Source organism: Megalobrama amblycephala, linkage group LG6, assembly GCF_018812025.1.
Source record: "Megalobrama amblycephala isolate DHTTF-2021 linkage group LG6, ASM1881202v1, whole genome shotgun sequence".
Lineage (NCBI taxonomy): Eukaryota > Metazoa > Chordata > Actinopteri > Cypriniformes > Xenocyprididae > Megalobrama > Megalobrama amblycephala.
The window spans coordinates 9,907,051-9,926,493 of record NC_063049.1 but is presented as its reverse complement, the minus strand read 5'-3'; the positions used below and the strand labels follow the sequence as shown (position 1 = coordinate 9,926,493).

Here is a 19,443-nt window from a genome sequence, read left to right as displayed (position 1 = left end):
AGGTATGTCAGATCATAACATGGTCCTGGTTGTTAGAAAATTGACAGAAAAGTTTGCAGAATAATTTTCGTCAAACTTTTAAACCAGGAGTAGCTGGCACCTCCAAGAGTAAAATTACAACATTTAAAAATTATATAAAAATATTAATTGGAATGATGCTTTACAAATGAGTGACCTGGACAAAAATTGTGCAATTGTGATTAGAACCATTGAAAAATTATTCAAAAGTATACACAACTGTTAAAGTGCCCCTATTATGGATTTTTGAAAATTACCTTTCATGTAGTGTGTAACAGCTCTAAGTTAATGAAAACATCCTGCAAAGTTTTAAATCTGAAAGTGCGTCGTATGTAAAGTTATTGTCTCTCAAAAGTCAATTAAAAGTTATTGTCTCTCAAAAGTAAGTCATTTGTAAAACGAATCCCAAGCCATTTCGTTGTGACGTCAAGACGAATCATTAGCATATTGCCCATCCACTTATTACTTGCTCCTTTGAATCTCAACCTGTAAGTATAATTAATAATTGATGTTTATATTTTCTAGCAATCGTTCAAAATTCGTAGTTTTGTATGTTATGTTGTGTAACGTACTCCCTAGTCTGTATGTCTCCTTCTAACTGGCTAATCACGTTTCAGTAGTTCTGCTATTCAGATGTGGGTCCAATATTGTCTAAAAATGTGTCAATTAATGCAGCTTGTCTGTCTTATTACTTGGAGTAATGATCAAGGATGGAGCATGACTTTTTTTTTTTTTACAAATTGTAATGCATTATCAGCTATTCACGTTTGTGTTTGGCTAACGTGGGAGTTTACAACATAGTTGTGGGCCCGGTTCGCTTACATGACTGTAAAACAAACTGTTTTTTTTCTTCTGTGTTTTTATTATTACAGTAAAGTGGAGCTCTGTCTGTATTGTAATAGGATGTTAAGATGCTAGTCTGCACTAACTAGTTGAAGTATTCTCTCTGTAAACATTGTAATGTCAAAAAATGATGTTCCTAAACGTAATTTAGGGAGGAGCGAGCCCATCTAATCTTCCAATCAACAGCCAGAGTATATAAGCAGCTGCTTATCTCTAGTCAGTCTCAGCTGTTCCAGCATCCGGTAGTGCAGTACTGAGCAATGTCCGACACCACGGAAATTTCCCCATCTCCCTTCAGACGACGAACTTTCCCCAAGACACCAACAGTCACATCTCGCGTAAGATCGGATCTCACAGATCCAAACACAAATGCTCTTTCTGAGTGCTGATACAGACCATGCTTCGTATAACCACTCTCTCCTCCACCCTCAAGATCGCCCGTTTAACTGTGCCTCATCAATCTTCTTCACAGACTTCATCTCTTCATTCTATTGCTGCTGATACACCGATTCTATCCATTTCAAATGGTCCGCCAACAGCCTTCGTCAAGTTCTCTCCAGCTCTGGGATTAATTTCTCCCACAGATCATCAAAGCTCAACTCTATGATCTTCTTTAGTTCTAACAACAGTTCCAGCACGCCAACAAACACTTCAACATCATAAAAGCAAGACTCAAAAGTTACTCTTCCGACCTGGTGTCCTGAACATAAACATTTACAGCATGCTAATCCACAGTCCGCCGCCGCCACACACACTTCCACGTCCGCTGTTTTTCCGCCCGGGCAACAACAGCGGCCACAAAAACAGTCCTGCTGCTTTTCCAGCTCTTCCCGTATGCAGCTCCACTCCTCGGGCAAGAACTATCCAAACTTACTCCTGTCTACCGTACTGTACTTTCTTCTGTGGATGATGAAATGAAGCCTCTTGAAGCTTTAAATAAATAAATAAATTTACAGCAGCCATAAACCAGCCAGTGCAGCCAAAGAGTATATATGTACAGCTCAGTCATTCCATTAAGCAAATAAAAGCCAGGCAATTTTAAACATGTAGTTTTCTGATAATATAATTTCCACACTAGTGTGTTGCAATAAATTAAATATAACAATTATAATACTAACAGTTATTTGCAAGTAAATCGTGCTCTAATTATGATATGGTTTTATACTGTTTTTATTGCAGAATGTACGATCATGTAATATAGGATAGTATAGGATATATTAGTAAATGGACTTTAAATTCCTTAAACCTGTAGAGTAGTGGGTTCAACATTCTGAAACACAGCATTCATGTGACTGGAAAGAAAGTTAAGACGTCTTTCATTTATCACCGCTACTCTGAAAACATGCTCTCTGCCACGGAGCTTCATGAGAATTGTACTGTGTACTCGATACGTGATTTGAAGCTTCAGTTTCATATGTAACATCACTAATTCCTTCTGCTTTTTCAGTTCTTTTCAATATTTTTCATGATAACCCATGTGCCAGGATGCCCTCACAGATGGTTACTTTTCTCTCACCCCCAAACTAACCTAATCAGAAAGCGGATCCTAGCGTAAGGTCACCTCCGTAAATGATCTCATCACTCCTTTTGCCCACCAACCCCTTTCTCTCACTTCAGCCATCTTGGACACCAGTTAGTAATGGAGCCCTCTGCCCAGCATTCATCTTTTTCCAACACTAAACACTTCTTCAGGTCCAAGCCGTTTGCCAGCTCATTCTCTTGCAACGGCAGTCCCTCTTCCAGCTCCTCCCAACGCAGTCACCATAGAACAATCTCCGTTCTCAACCCATAACCGTTCCCTAATTCCATCAGGTGCAGACATTGATCTTCCTCCTTCGGAGCAGTCATTTTATATCTACCTCAAGCTTTGCAGCTAAGTGTGCAGCCTCTCTCTTTTCCAATCATTATTTCCCAGTTAGCTAGTGAAATGGACACCATCCAAACAAAAATTTCCAACCAGTTCTTTCTTTCAGGCCTGACAGAACATTTCAGCCGCAGTCTGGAAAGTATACCTGACTCCAGCTCGATCTGCAATAACTTATAATCCACAACAGCTGGACCCTATATAGTGGAAGGCCTCATCAAAAAGAACTAGTTTCCGGATTTCTCGGGCCCCTTTTGATTCTACACCTTTGCAATTATTCTGTATAAGCCCAATTGGAGTAACCAAATTATATGAATTCTCCACCACCACAACATAGACCAAGCAATCATTCTCATAAACCTGTATCCCATAGTAGTAGCCTATCTATGGGGTTCCGAAATGTTAAATGCCCCTTAGAATTTCATCATCAGTTCATCATCATAGATGAACATATCTCAGGTCACCAAAATAAAATCACAGATGCTTTCTCATTTTTCAAATTTAGAACATTGGCTCTGGAAGCAGACTCCAATCCAACTCCAATTCCTCCTGATTCAGAACTCGCATTCGTCTGGTCCATTCCCTCAAGACATCTTCATGCCACATCCACAAGTACCATACTGCAATCCGTTTCTCCCAGAACACTGCAAACCTACTGAACAGCTTGGAGTTCCATCAAAAATCTTCCACAGAGCTCACAACATGGTTTTTCCCAGAGTTTTCTCTCCTCTCAATATTCTCCATCTCTTACCTCCATCATACCAATTCATTTCAGCCAGGAACAATCAAAGTCTACCTCAGTGGCATGCATTGCTCTCCAAGTTCATCCATGGCCAACAGTGCCCTGACTTTTCAAGTCCCCAGCTATCCCTTCTCATCAAAGGTTTACAAAACCAATCCCCCTCAGCCAAACACAAGACAACCTTTAACCATCCATTTTTCTTCTCATCTTTCTGCATAGGTGCAGCCATCACAGCAGCCCAGAGGGGCCTATCCGAACACCAAATTAAAATGACCTGTCAATGCCATGCCTTTAAAACAACATATGTTCGATCGAATCTACATCACAATCACTAGCATCTTTCTGAGTCTGGACCGCTTTCTCCCTACTATTTTTGCATCTCCTCACTTACTAAGCCCCACAGGGCTCATATTCATCTGGATGCAGTGAGAACTCTCCCTTTTCGGATGTGCGTTAGCTACCACTCTTGGAGTGGGCTTTCCCATTCAAATTGCTGTGTGGGCTCCCCCGTCCAGATACTGTGCAGGCTCTCCTGTTCGACTTGCAGTGTGGGCTCTCCCGTTCGACTTGAAGAGTGAGCTTCCTGTTTATTTTATCGGGGGCTCTCTCCTTCAAAACGCAGCGGGAGCTCTCCCGGTCGAAACGCAGTGTGAGCTTCTGTTCAGGCGCCGTGGGGGCTCTCCCTTTCTGAATCGCAGTGTGATTCTTCATGTTCTTAACCATGAAGGCTCTCCCGTATATATACCGTAGGCTCCCTTTTTCTGCGGCAGGCAGGTTCGCTCTGGATATCAGTGGCCCGTTTCCCTTTAGGGACGAGGACCTCCTTCCCCGTCCGTTGTCATCGAGGGGCCCCATGTACTTTTGAATTCATGGGCCCCCATGTTGCGGACGTTGCGGCGGGACGTACTCCAACCATGTACTCAAACCTCCAGTCCCAAAAAACACTCCCGCAGGAGTAATTTTAGAAGTCACTGCCGCAGCAGTGCAGCGGCGAGATGCATCCTAGTCAAACTTCTATAAGCCTCATGCTGTTCACACAGCAGCAATGAACGCAAGCTCCCGACAGAGTTCTTTAAATAATACTGCCGCAGCAGAAGCCCACTCATAGCTCCACACGGTGGACATAGTAGGGTGAAGCGTTCCAGCCCAGCTTCCGCAGGAGCCTTGTTAAATATCACTGCCGCAGCAGTGTTCATTCGTGAATCCAGGCCGATTAAACACAGCTTCCTTGTGTTCCGGTGTAGGAAACACTAGTGCCACTCGACACCTCTCACCTCTATTCTTCATACCACTTAAGTCTTTCACTCCTTTTGGGGGGGTAATAAGCATTGCTTAATCTGGGTATCCCGTATACTTTAAATCCTTAAACATTTTCAACCATGCTAAACCCAACTTGCTGTCCCAAATTTATTCTGCACATTTTGGGGGGTATATCAGAGCTCGAGTTGAAGCTGCTTCATCGAGCCCCTCCTCAGTGGACAGCAAGCCAAATTAGCTAACCTAATACCCTAAAGATTATATGGGCAAACGAACTCATTAAGTGAAGTTCCTAAATGTAATTTAGGCAGGAGCGAGCCCATCTAATCTTCCAATCAACAGCCAGAGTATATAAGCAGCTGCTTACCTCTCATCAGTCTCAGCTGTTCCAGCATCCCTCCACCTCCCCAAACTCCACCTTCATCTCAGGTACCTTGCCCTATGTAATCATATCCTATATTTATTCACTGTGGGGGGTATATCAGAGCTTGAGTTGAAGCTGCTTCATCAAGCCCCTCCTTAGTGGACAGCAAGCCAAATTAGCTAACCTAATACCCTAAAGATTATATGGGCAAATGAACTCGTTAAATGGCCATATTTTACTTTGTTAATAGTTATGACGAAAAAGTATGTACACATCTGGCCTCAATGTTCATCTTATGTTTAGAGGTTTTCAGCTTCGCTTGGCATTCTGATACAGTTCCTACAGGTGCACCTACATAAAGAATAACAGTGACGCTGCTATCACGTCTTATAAATAGCGCAAACTAAGGTGACACTTACCAGAGAAATGTCCTGCTCCAGTCAGTTTCTAGTTGATCGACTACTTCAGACGTTTCATCGTCGTACTCGGGCTCGAATTAATACGGTAAAATCAATGCCATCTTTTCTGTCCATACATTGTATACAATGTCTTGCGAATTGATAGCTGACATTCAGTTATGGCAATGGTCGTGCGGTGCGTGCAGTAGACCAATCACAAAGGATTGGGACATCTGACCAATCAGAGCAGTGTAGGCTCATGGAAAGGAGGGGTTTAGAGAGACTGATTCTTTGAACTGCTTCTAATGAATCGTTTACAAATCGAGAACTGAAGTGAAATTAAATGTATATTTTGAGAAAACGAAAGTGTTTTTTGACCCTGCATACATGTAAACCTGTTGTAGGAGACTCCCAAAACAATACTAGGGACCTTAAAAAAGGCATAATAGGGGCCCTTTGAAATGTAGACAAAATAGTGCATCCTTACTATGGCTAAATTCAGATATCCATCAATTAATGAAAACCTTTGTTATGGGTACTTAAATATATTTGTTTACTCAACATTCTTTGCTTAAAAACACCAGTTGAATTTACCAAGTAATAGGAAGTTGTGTTAACTTAACATTTAATCATATTTACATAAAAAAAGACAGTTAATTGAGTTGAACCAACTTAAAATTTTAATTTATTTTTAATTTTATTTTTAAACCTTGAGCAATTGAATAAAACTTACTGTACTGCTCCAGAACATTCAATGTCTTAAAATAAGTGCAAAACATACAATAAGCACAAAACATTTTGCATTAAATTTTTGGATATTTCTTCAACAAAAGATTTCCACAATTAGTACAAAAATAAAGCATTTTAGGTTTTCTGATAGAGATTGCAATACTACTCTGGAAACTGCAACTTTTATAGTCTAAAACCAGTAACGCTCTGTAGTAAGATCAAAGTTCGTCTGGAAGGAAGAGGACGGAGTTGGCGATTGTCTGCTGACTGAGCTTTATTCAACAACTCAAAACTGTTCAACAGAAAGACTGTGCATCGCACAACAACAAAATAAATACTCCACAAAGGGCTTCACTCCAGTCTTGGTATACACAATTCCCAATGGGCTTCACTCCAGTATCGCTGTCGTGACCAGCGTCTCAGTCAGCAGTTCCCCTCTCTCTCACACACTCCTGCTTCTCGCGTTTTATCCTGTCTCCGCGCCAATTACTGGAATGAGAAACAGGTGTTCGTGATTTACATTTAACCAGGGGCACCGTTGGCATGGGGGACAGGGGGGTCAGGACCCCCGCAGTTTTGAAAAGATAGAAGTCGACCCCCGCACTTTTGATAAGGGCTGCTTCAATTAGTCACACTATATCATCTTTTAGCTTAGGATATTTTCTTTCAAATGAGACCATTTTCACGTTTCTGTAAGCGATCCGTTCGTAAATAATCAGCTGTTTTGTCGTGGATGTGAACAGGAAATGCGCTCTCGAACGGAGAAACACGCGATCTCCAAACCATCGATCAAAGCATGCTAACATTTTAGGACAGGTCGATGGTATATAAATCATGCCCGAACGTTAGCGTCTGTCAATCAAGCCAAACCGTCCATTCAGAAACCGAGAAATTTGACACTTTAAGGCAGTGGTTCTCAACCGGGGGGGCGCGGACACTCTCCTGGGGGGGGCGCGAGTGGCTACTGGATGGGAGGAAAAAAACCTGAAAAAAAAAATTTGCAAAATTTTTTTTATCACTTAACTACTGTCATAAAAAGTTATAGTTTTGTATATACATAACTCCTGAATAAAAATTAAAATGTGTTTGGACTGATTAAAAAAAAAAGTTTTGAACAAATTTGATTGGTTTGTCGATAGTGAGCGCAAATGCAGGTGATAAGCGGTTTTATTAAGCGAGTCATTGAGTCGTTCATTCGCGATTCGTTCAAACGGCCGATTCATCAAGAATGAGACAGATGTTTGTGAATGGGTCATTGAATCTTTGACTCAAACGATTTGTTCAAAACACTGAATCATTCAAAAAAACGATTGAGTGTTGCTGTGAAATGCGCTATGTTTGTTTGGATTCATCGGATCTATTTTCGCTGCTAAAATAGACCAAAACAGTCATTATTTCGTCTAAAATGTAAGTGACTTAATATATTAATTTGTTTGTTGAACTGTCATATCAGTGTCACATTTTCAATCGTGAGGTGATGGTAATAAGTGATGGTCATTTGTCAGCTCTCTTGATCGTCAGGTCGTGTGATGTATGTTGCTGAACTGTATTCAAATGTTATAAATATAAAAACACCACATTTTGAAATTTAACTGCAGTATGTCAGTTTAGTTTATTTGTGTGTGCTGCGGATCCAGATCTTGGAAAACGGCGCTCATTTGTTTGATTTCTCCTGCGCAAGCCTCAAAAGTTTAAGGTCCTTGCACCTGACTGAGTCCGAAACTGTCGTATTCGTTTTTTCATATTCGTCATTTTGTGGATCAGTTGTCAAAAACCCCTCAAAATATTTGCTACGGATGCGAAAAATGCCGAAAATCGGACCAAACGTATAAAACGTATAGGCTGCAAACGTATAAAACGTGAGGTCGTATTTAGTTATATATATATATATATATATATATATACACAGGGTGCGATTTGTAGGAGGGGATGGGGGAATTTCCCCCCTTCTGGTCTATGTATCCCTCCCTCTGGTGAAATATTTTATCCCCGGTGGGGTAATGCCATTACCCCACCGGGGATTAATGCTACTCCACAAACCACCAACAGAGCATATAAAATACCAAAAATAAAAATCTTTTTTTCAAACATCGCCAAGTAAAACGCTGCGTTTATATAGAACTGTCTCTTTACCACCACAACAAACTGGACACTTTTCAGACGCGCATTCCGACTTTTTCTCAGTGCCAGGCTCAAGTCAATCGAGGGAGGGAGCTTCAGTTGAACAACACTGAATTGTGGTTAGATGAGATTTTGTCAGGCTATGTCTGTAAAACTCAGAAAAATGAACACGACTGTCCAATCAGCCGTTATACTGTGGTCGTGGAGCGCACTCAAGAATTGCATGCGCAAATGCGCCGGCGCGCGCTGCATAATGACTTTATTATAGCTTAAATAAAGCGCAGAAGAAACTACGAGCAATGATTGTCGTTGTTCTGTTGTAAGTGAAGTCATGAAATTGCCAAACATGCGATTAAAGCTGCCTCAAAACTGTGCATGCATCGATATATGTTGACATGGTTTTAAAGCTATTGTTATCCAATTTGTTGGCCTTGAAACGTCTTAAAATGCACATATGTACACCAGGGAAATCTAAATTTTCTCGGGGGAGCATGCCCCCGAACCCCCCTAGCAAACTACATTTTCTGACCTTGGGAATTATGAAACCCTGCGTACGGCCCAGCTTCAATTCTATATAATAAAATCTGAGGTAAACGTGTATGCAAAAATAAATGGGGCCAAACGCGATTGAATGTAAAGGTTTGTGTCTCGTTATTCTATTAATAACTGGGTCATTCTACAGAAACGTCCACTTTTCTGTCCCTAGAGTTTACAGAAATATTACACTTAAACACTTTAGGATTACAATTTTTTTATATTTTAATATGAAACAATATGTTATTTGAACAATGAAACCTTGTTGAGTCATCAATGTGGCAATATTTGTTTTTTAATTAATTATAAAAATTCCAAGCGCCACAGAAGTGCTCGTCCCCACAGTCATGTACAGAGGGAAAGTGCTTTATTTTGAGCTCACAAACAGGTTTTTCTACCATTTCAAATACAATAATGTATGCGTAACTATCAAATATATAATGTAAATGACATTAAAAAAACCAAATGCTAAATAAATATTATAACATTTTTAATGAATGTAGTTGTCCCCTGGTGTTGTCATTGGTGTTACCTTTAACAAAAATCTCTAATTTTGAAAGAAAAAATCACACTGATGACATCACTTGACTTCCTTCTTTCTATTTCCTGAAGATCAATGAAGAAAGGCCAATGGAAAGTCCACTATCTCTTTTCAGTTATCAGATATTTTAATTATAAAATCATATTTTCATATGAAGCTTTTAGTTGAAGTCACTGTTGTGACCTACTTTATTGCTAGGGAATTTTAAAAAACTAGAATACAAATGGATTAAATTACTTGATTTAGTGAATATATCATAATTTACAACATGTGGATTGATTCCTTGTTTATTATTGTTTTTCAAATATTTTTATTGTTATAGCAAATACATGGTTGTGCAATTGAATTAACATCATTCAATCACACTTTTAACAAACCTGATTAAAATAAATAACACACAATCTCCTTATTTTTTGCATTATCATTATTATTCTGTAACTCTGACTGCATGTGCTGAAAAAAAAATGAGAAATAATTTCATAAAAATGTTTAAAAATGCCAGAGAAGTAAGGTAACACCAGTGACAAAAAGAGGGGACATGCAGTTTTTAAATAAATGTACAAAAAAAATAAAAAAATCATTAAGCTGTCATTTATGTGTATTCATAAAGTCCAAGTGTAATATAATAATGTGGTCTAAGTTTAAATGTTAAAAAAAGAAATACATTTTAAGACATTTTGTCATACCAAAAGTGGACGTTTCTGTAGAATGACCCAACTACCGATTGATTTTGCATTTCTATCAGAAATTAAGAATTATTAATGTCATTTTAGTTGTGCAAATATGTAATACTTCAAATCTCAAGGTTAAATCAGAAGATTTAAAAAAAAAATGTTTCTGTAACAGCTGCCAAAAAATAGTATATAGCACTGTGGTTTTTAACAAATTAAAAAAAAAAAAAAATTCAAAACATCCTCCCCTCTGGTTTTTTTCACAAATCGCACCCTGTGTATATATATATAAACGAATAAACTAGTCAGAATATAGACTACAGTTAAAGCTTTCCTTTAGTTTTTGTGAAATGCTCGCACGCACTGGGGCCCCAAATGCAATGAACCAGCTTTGGGGGGGCCCAGCTTGCAAAAGGTTGAGAACCCCTGCTTTAAGGTAAGGAGGCTGATCTCTCAGGTTGAAGTGCGAGCTGGATTGACTGAAGTTTTCGTGAGGATTTATAGTTTATGGACTGTTTTGATTTCGGTAATTACATCTTGAAAGGCAAAAGCATTGATGGCATCTATAAAAGAGATATCTGAAATAGAAACGAAAGTGATATTGCCTCATCCAGTGGAGGACGCACGAGAGGAGATCTGTGCGTTTAACTGGTATGTGTATACTGTAATACTTAATTTACAATTAAGTATTACAGTTTCCCCCCCCCCGGAAAGCAGTTTGGTCCCCCCTCACTTTGAAAATGTCTCCTGCGCCCCTGCATTTAACCCGCTCACTTACCAAGCCTCTCCTGACGCTTTCTCCTGCTGCAGACCTCGCTGAACCACGCCCCCCTCGCCACACGCTCCCTCAACGGAATTTTTATTTTATTTTTTTTACTCTAAACAACTGTCACGGGTGGTTGCAGGTAAACAGACAAAGATGAAGAAGGTTCCAACACAAAGCTTTAATAACAATAATCCAAATGACAGGCTAACAGGATGCAACACACTTAACTTAGGGGCTGTTTACACAACACCGTTTTCAAACGGAAAACTTTTTTATGAAAGCAGCATCGCCAACTACTCATCTGGTTTGTGTGATACAATGTTTTCAGTCATTTTTGTGGATCCAGGTGAACAGGATAGTTTTGATAACATTGTCATCTGTACAAAGAAAAAACCTGTGTTTAGTACATTGTTGTTGTGAAAACACCCTTAAGCAGCGGTCACACTAGACTTTGAACGTGTGAAAATTCTACGGATGCTGTAATGGTCATGATATGACGTCATGGTCTACAGCGTCTTTTTATAAACATGAATTCAACATATAACTTAAAGTAATACATTCAAAATGTAAAAAATAAAGAGCATACTCGGCTTTAGTGCAAAAATATAATTTTTTTAATTCAGCCAAGAGGTCATGCCATGACGAATCGCTCTTCTACTGGTCGCACTTCTTCATGTGATGTGAATTTGCGGTTTAGAGTTCACCAAACTTGAACTTTGGAACGCAGCAAAATGCAAAAAAATTTCGCACAAGCTTGCGGTTCTGGTCTGACGCATTCGCATGTGTTTAAATGGAAGTCAATGGAACGAAAAGTGCAGTGTGACCGCACCTTAGACGTGACCAGACAAACACTGAGTGATATTACATATTATGTAAAATTTAGAGAATACAAAAAAGGTCTATTTTTACTTTTATCTTATTGTGTGACTGTCTGGAGTCAAGTTTCTCAATTGACTATTAAATTAGTTTGATCTTCAACAAACACTAAACATTTTGGACAAGAACCCAATTAGATGGCATCATTGTAATATTTTACAAAAATATAGTTTTTTTTTTTTTTTTTAAATTTGATGAATTTGTCTCTCATTAAAATGTTTTTTAAACGTGTAAATACACTGTGTTCCAAATTATTATCTAAGTGATATATCAGTATGATTTCAGTGCAATAAACATTCAGATTTCAGATGTTTAGATGTTTTATTTCTCTGTTTCTTTTTAGATAACTGGTATCAAACTCAGACATGCTTGTTAAATAGTGTGCCAGTCTACTGTATTTAAGTAAATGGAAACCTACTTACGGAGGTTGTTCCACATTCAGAAAGTTACAGTTCTCATGCAAAATGGGGAGGAAGAAAGATCTTCTGAGGATGAAAAGCATGAAATGGTGCAATGTTATGCAAAAGGCATGAAAACAACTAATATTGTGTGAAAACTGAATGGAGATAATAAAATTATCATAAGATTTGTGAGTGATTTACAGCACAAGAGAACTCGGTCAGATAAAGGCTTAAAGGATTACTCCACTTTTAAATAAACTTTTGCTGATAATTTACTCACCCCTATGTCATCCAAGATGTCCATGTCTTTCTTTCTTCAGTCGAAAAGAAATTAAGGTTTTTGATGTAAACATTCTAGGATTTTTCTCCATATCATTCATTTCAATGGGCACCAAACGGTTGAAGGTCCAAATGGCAGTTTCAGTGCAGCTTCAAAGGGCTTTAAACGACACCAGGCGATGAATAAGGGTCTTATCTAGCGAAACGATTGGTCATTTAAAAAAAAAAAAAAAGTTTAAGTTTTATAAGCACAAATGCTGGCCTTGCTCTTTTCTCCGATGCGCATTCGTGACGTCACGTAATACGCAATTACGTTGAAAAGGTCACGGTTGACGTAGGCGGAAGTATCGAGTCAGTGTTTACATTACAAATATGCGGAAGGAGGATTGTCAGTTTATTGTTTAACCCTTTGAGCGGTACGTTCCCACATATGGGATGTTTATTTCTGTGCCCCTGGGCGTACGGTTCCACATATGGGATTTAGAATGTTCAGCGACGTCACATAACTGCTAGATTCAAACTGTGCTTTCGCGCTCTGGCTGCGAGACGGACGCGCGCTCTCTTGTCATCACAGCTATGCAGTGTTTTCAGCCACATAATGTTTCTTTTAAGGTTTCAGACATTTAAATACGCATAAGCACCATTAAACAATACATTTGGAGTTTATAAAATACACACTGATGTCAGACGTCAGTGGAAGCATCAATAAACAGTGAATTCAAATATAATTTGACGACATTTATTCATATCAGACACACATAATGGGTCTAAGTAACTATAAAGTTTACTCTCTTATTCTTCCAGTTCACCAGCCACTTACTTGCATATATTTCAGGAGAAACTGATGAATTCACCTGCTGTAAATCAGACTGACAGAACTCTGTGAACTGCAGTGCAAACTAAGATGGCGGCGCCCATCTCGCATTATAGATCAAGATAAAGATCATTTATAAAGGTTTTTAAACGACAAAACACACTCACTCACACATATTTGAGAATCGGAATATCATATAGTTGAAGACATGTAAGCAAGTTTGCGAATATTTTAAATAAAAAAGGAAAAACAAAATAATAGTGATCCATCTCTCATACAGTGTTATTGTGGCTACGTTCAGCGCTCGTGACACGCACGCGTCGCCATGGAAACAATAAGGGCAAACGTTCTAAAATAAGGGTCGCCTTAAAAAAAAAAAAACTCACTCTGGCGGTCAGTTAGAATATTTTAAACTCACGCTTGAAAGGTGTGCGTATCCTGGGTGTTTTAATATTAGAAAGCCTAAAAGAAAATTTTTGTCAGGACAGAAATTTGTGACTTTTCATAGAGTTCCTATACACAATCCTGAGCGAATGAAACTGTGGTTGCTATGCCTACGTCAACCGTGACCTTTTCAACGTAATTGCGCATTACGTGACGTCACGAACGCGCATCGGAGAGAAGAGCAAACCCAGCATTTGTGCTTATAAAACTTAAATTTTTTATTTTATTTTTTTTTAATGGCCGATCGTTTCGCTAGATAAGACCCTTATTCATCGTCTGGTGTCGTTTAAAGCCCTTTGAAGCTGCACTGAAGCTGCCATTTGGACCTTCAACCGTTTGGTGCCCATTGAAATGAATGATATGGAGAAAAATCCTAGAATGTTTACATCAAAAACCTTAATTTCTTTTCGACTGAAGAAAGAAAGACATGGATATCTTGGATGACATGGGGGTGAGTAAATTATCAGCAAAAGTTTATTTAAAAGTGAACTAATCCTTTAAGGAAAGTTTGTCAAAAATATTAATTTTATTAAAAGGGCAGCTATAAAAAAGCCAGTGCTGAGCAGCAAACAGGTATTTGAAGCTGCTGGTATCTCTGGAGTCTCAAGAAGCTCTCCATGCAGGGTGGCAGTTGTGCATAAAGTTGCATTTCAGCCACCACTAACCAAAGCTCTCAAAGAGAAATGTTTACAGTGGGTTTAGAAATACATGAAGACTCATTTTTAAATACTTTTTTTTCACTGACTAATGCTGTACTACAATGGATGGTCTAAATGGATGGATTTCTGGATGGTTGGTGAATGGCCACCATGTTCCAACAAGACTGTGACGTCAGCAAGGAGCTAGCGGGTGATGATTTGGGCTGAAATATTAGGAAGTGAGACGGAAGGTCCCTTTAGGGTCTCTGAGGGTATTAAAATGACTTCTGCAAGATATGTGGAGTTTACATGGGCGTCGGAAGCCAAAAAAAAATGTGGGTGGGGTCCTCCCAGTGCCCAAGGAAGTCGACCGGAAGTTGAAGTCGGCCGGGTGCCGCCATCTTGTAGCAGAACTTCACTTGCGTTAGCATCCCCATTGACTCCTATTCATTTTGGCGTCACTTTGACAGTGAATAACTTTACATCTGAGGCGTTTAAAGACTCCATTTGTCCATTATTTATTTCTAAAGATACACGACAATGTATAAAGGGCTCCATTACCTTCTATGTTACATTATGGCCCCGTAGAAACAGTTTTTGTAAAAATAGGCTAACGATTGCGTCATAACCACTCGACTCTCTGTCGCACAGTAGAGAAATTACCGTAGAGACAGGAGGAGATGCTCGCAGGCAATCGGGGTGATTATCTTAATATGGCGTACTGGCGTTACATTTTAAAATACTATACAAAATAATTAATCAGAATACTTACTCCTGCTCACTCACGCCAAAGAACTCCCCGCTCAAGCTCGCCGTCTCTGCAAGATTAACGATGGCAGTTTTGACGCACAGCTACTAGAAGATTTACATCTGTCAGACAGGTTGCGGACGTCATCAAGCTTAGTTTGAGTCTGCGCGTCAGAAACGGAAGTGCTAAAAATCGCTAAAAATGGGCTTCACTTCTCTCAATTGAGTTCCAATGGGGTCGCTGTGTCCATTTCTTTTACTGTCTATGGGTCCTCCCCCCAAATTTTTTTTCTGGAGTATGCAATTATATATAGAGATAGATAGATAGATAGATAGATAGATAGATAGATAGATAGATAGATAGATGATAGACAAAATGCAAAATCAATCGGTAGTTATTGATTTTTTTTTTTTTTTTTTTTTTTTTTTTTTTATAGAATAACGAGACACAAACCTTTACATTCAATCGCGTTTTTGCTACTATTTATTTTTCTTTTTTTTTTTTTTTTTATAGAATAACGAGACACAAACCTTTACATTCAATCGCGTTTTTGCTACTATTTATTTTCACATATTAGCTGTCAACCCTCCCGTTTTTTCCGGGTTTCTCACGTATTTTAGCTCTTTTCCCGCTGTCTTCCCGTTTTAGTATTTTCCTGTAAAATATTTTTACGCTCTGATTGTGTTAACTCAGAACACGCAACTATCTGTGTCTGAGAAGTGGCTTGCACTTGACCACGGGCGATGCACGTAGGCTATGCATGCGCCAAACGCGTCTTTCCGCGCTCATGGAGTTTCTTTGAAATGCTCGCGGGAAATGAAGTACATAAATTGTAATGGACATCGGGAGAAATGGGAACACGGGGGCACCGCGATGCGACCGCAAAGGGCACTTTCACTTTCACGATCAAAGTGCATGCCACTGATAAGCATTGTAAATGCAGTATTACAGTATACACATAGCAATTAAACGCGCAGATCTCCTCTCGTGCGTCCTCCTCACTGGACGAGGCAATATCACTTTCGTTTCGCTTTCAGATATATCTTTTATAGATGCCATCAATGCTTTTACCTTTCTAGATGTATTTACCGAAATCAAAACAGTCCATAAACTATAAATCCTCACGAAAACTTCAGTCAAGCCAGCATCGACCTGTCCTAAAACGTTAGCACGCTTTGATCGATGGTTTGGAGATCGCGTGTTTCTCCGTTCGAGAGCGCATTTCCGTTGATTGTTTACGAACGAAAGCTCACAGAAACGTGAAAATGAAAAGGGTCTCATTTGAAAGAAAATATCCTAAGCTAAAAGATTATATAGAGTGACTGATTGAAGCAGCCCTTATCAAAAGTGCGGGGGTCGATTTCTGTCTTTTCAAAACTGTGGGGGTCCTGACCCCCTGTCCCCCGTGCCAACGTAATCGTGTAAAAAAAATCCCTTATTTTGGGGATGGATTCCGGGAAATCTCCCTTATTTTCAGTGTTCAATGTTGACAGCTATCACACATACACAGACGAAAAAGTGCGTCCCAAAGTGCGTACAAATGGAGAAATCCATGTTAACCTCATATTTCCTTAGATAGAAAAGAAGCAGGGCCGTACGCAGGGTTTCATAATTACAGAGGGAACAAAACGTAGTTTGTTAGGGGGGTACAGGGAGGGACATGAAAAATTTAGATTTCCCTGGTGTACATATGTGCATTTTAAGACGTTTTAAGGCCAACAAATTGGATAACAATAGCTTTAAAACCATGTCAACAAATACATACATGCATGCACAGTTTTGAGGCAGCTTTAATCACGTTTGGTAATTTCATGACTTCATTTACAACAGAATAACGACGGTGCATGCCCGTAGTTTCATTTGCGCTTTAGTTAAGGTACAATAAAGTAATATACAGCGCGCGCCGGCGCATTTGCGTGAGCAATTCTTGAGTTCGCGCCTCGAGCACAGTAGGCTATAACGGCTGATTGGAGTTTTACTGAGCCTGACAACATCTCATCTGACCACAGGTCACTGATGTTCAACTGTAGGTCCCCCGTCCTCACCGCGCTCGTTTGACTTGTGCCTGGCGCTGAGGCGAAGGTGGAATGCGCGTCTGAAAAGTGTCCCATTTGTTGTGGTCGTAAAGAGACATTTCTTTATAAACGCAGCGTTTTACTTGGCGATGTTTTAAAACATATTTTAATATTATTTTTTTCAGCGAGGCAGGGATACTAGAAGGGGGGAAATCCCCCCCCCCCCTTACAAATCGCACGATAGATAGATAGATAGATAGATAGATAGATAGATAGATAGATAGATAGATAGATAGATAGATAGATAGATAGATCTTATCGATCGCCATTTAAGCAAAGTGCGTGGTTCATGCGCAAAACTTGCAGCAGACACAAAAAGCACTGCCCATTTTGTACAAATTACGGTGATCCAATCGTTAAAAGTGCATTAAAATATAAACGATAAGATCGTTAATCAAGAAAAGCACTAGAAATTTCGTAAACAAGTCAGTTTAATAAAATGATTTCATCATAGCCTATCAGGCTCTGTGCTTTGAGAGGGCATTGACATATGAGCAGTACAGAGCCCATCTTGTCTCATATCATGATTTTCCCCATTTATTAGGTGCACTGAAAGTAATAATATTAATATACATCATCTGTGCACGAGGTAGGGCCTTAAAAACATCAGCCAATCGTTTACGCGATCATCACGTAAACGATTGGCCCTCTGGCTTGTCAATCACTGCCATGACGTTCCTTGTGAGAGATGAGCGCGGCTGCCCGCTCCAGTAACTTTCCACACTCCACAGGCGCTGCATGCAATGTTTTTGTCAGGAGACAGGAGTAACAACTGCAGATTATGAGTTACCTGCGGTGAGTCCGACATAATGAATCCACTAACACGACACAGCGAATGCCAGTGGTAAACACTCGTGTTCCAATACTCGTGCACGAGTTTTGGGAGGCGTTCCTTTGAAATGAGCTGTGAAGGAGGGGGGCTGTTCTTAGGCATATGCTCATTTCAAAAACTCAGTAACAGTTTTTAGGTTCTCAGTAGACGAAAAAAATCCTCTCTATCACCTAAAAATAGTAATCGGCTTACGTGTCTGTAATTTCAATAAAACAAGGGAATTTATTAGTTGTGGGAACAAATTATTAATTCGTGGCCATGATCTATCTTACCCTGTGAAAATATAGGGCGAGACGGTAATGATTTGGGGAAAAAGAATCAAGAGATTGGATAGCTATCTAGAGGATCCCTCACAAATTAATGGATAGGGCTAAGTGTATGTGACTGTGACCCATCTGTTATATATTGTACAGCGCGATATACATGTGCTAATAATGTCAAATAAACACAAGGCTTACAAAACACAGTCAGTTATGTCTAATTAAGTGACTGACGCGCTCTGAAAGTGAACAGACAAATGCTGCATTATAGAGACGCACTTTTAGAGATGGTAAAAGTGAGTGGGTCCATTATCATTGGTCTTAAAAAGTGGGTGGGTCTTGTCCCACCCACATACAATGGTTCTGACGCCCATGGGAGTTTATAACCGACCATTTTAGTGCATTGAATGAAAATCCTTTTATTTCAGAAGGCACTATCCTTTTTATGCCACAGCAGAAAATGGTCATTCTGCAAAAACATCACAGCAATAAAACGGTTTGAAAATGTATTTCTACACCCACTGTAAACGTTTCTCTTTGTGAGCTTTGGTTAGGAGTGGCTGAACTGCCAGTCTGCATGGAGAGGTTCTTGAGACTCTAGCAGCTTCAAATACCTGTTTGCTGCTCAACACTGGCTTTTTATAGCTGCCCTTTTTATACAATTATCTTGTTTGACAGAAACTTTCCTTAATAAGCCTTTATTTGAACGAGTTCTCGTGTTGTAAATCACTCACAAATCTTATGCTAGTTCAATAATCTCTATTCAGTTCACACAATATTAGTCGTTTTCATGCCTTTTGCGCAACATTCCATTTCATGCTTTTCATCTTCAGAAAGAAAATTATGCTATTAGCAATAAAAATCACAAAGAGTATACAACACTAAAAATCACACACGAAAAAAAAAAAGCCCACACTGAACAGTAGTTACTCCAGTCCATAAGCCTTTTTAAAAAGACATGTCTTAAGATGTTATTCCAGCGCAGGCGTCAGGGCGACAGAAAAAGGCAGCTCGAAACCTTCCAGGCTGGAGGCAGAGCTTCGGGCTCCTCGTGCCCAGGAGGAGATGGTTCCCGGCAGGCCCAAGATGGTGCCACGCAACTGAGAGGAGGTGGTACCGAGGGACTGAAGGAAGACGAAGTTGACTGGGTGGCACAGATGGCTGGACACTGGGAAACAGGCTGGAGTTCCATGCAAAAATCCAAAAAGAATGGAGTGTCACTAGTAGA

General features: G+C 39.6%; 1 long non-coding RNA gene and 1 pseudogene across 1 annotated transcript; one reads left to right on the top strand and one right to left on the bottom strand.

The window, feature by feature from the left end:
* The window catches only part of LOC125269865, a 76,219-nt pseudogene that overhangs the window by 31,636 nt on the left and 25,140 nt on the right, over positions 1-19,443 (top strand).
* Positions 10,649-12,461, bottom strand: LOC125269876. Its single transcript, XR_007185208.1, has 3 exons — positions 12,406-12,461; positions 12,147-12,209; positions 10,649-11,225 (listed from the first exon to the last, which is right to left on the bottom strand). It is a non-coding gene; the product is annotated as an uncharacterized LOC125269876 (long non-coding RNA).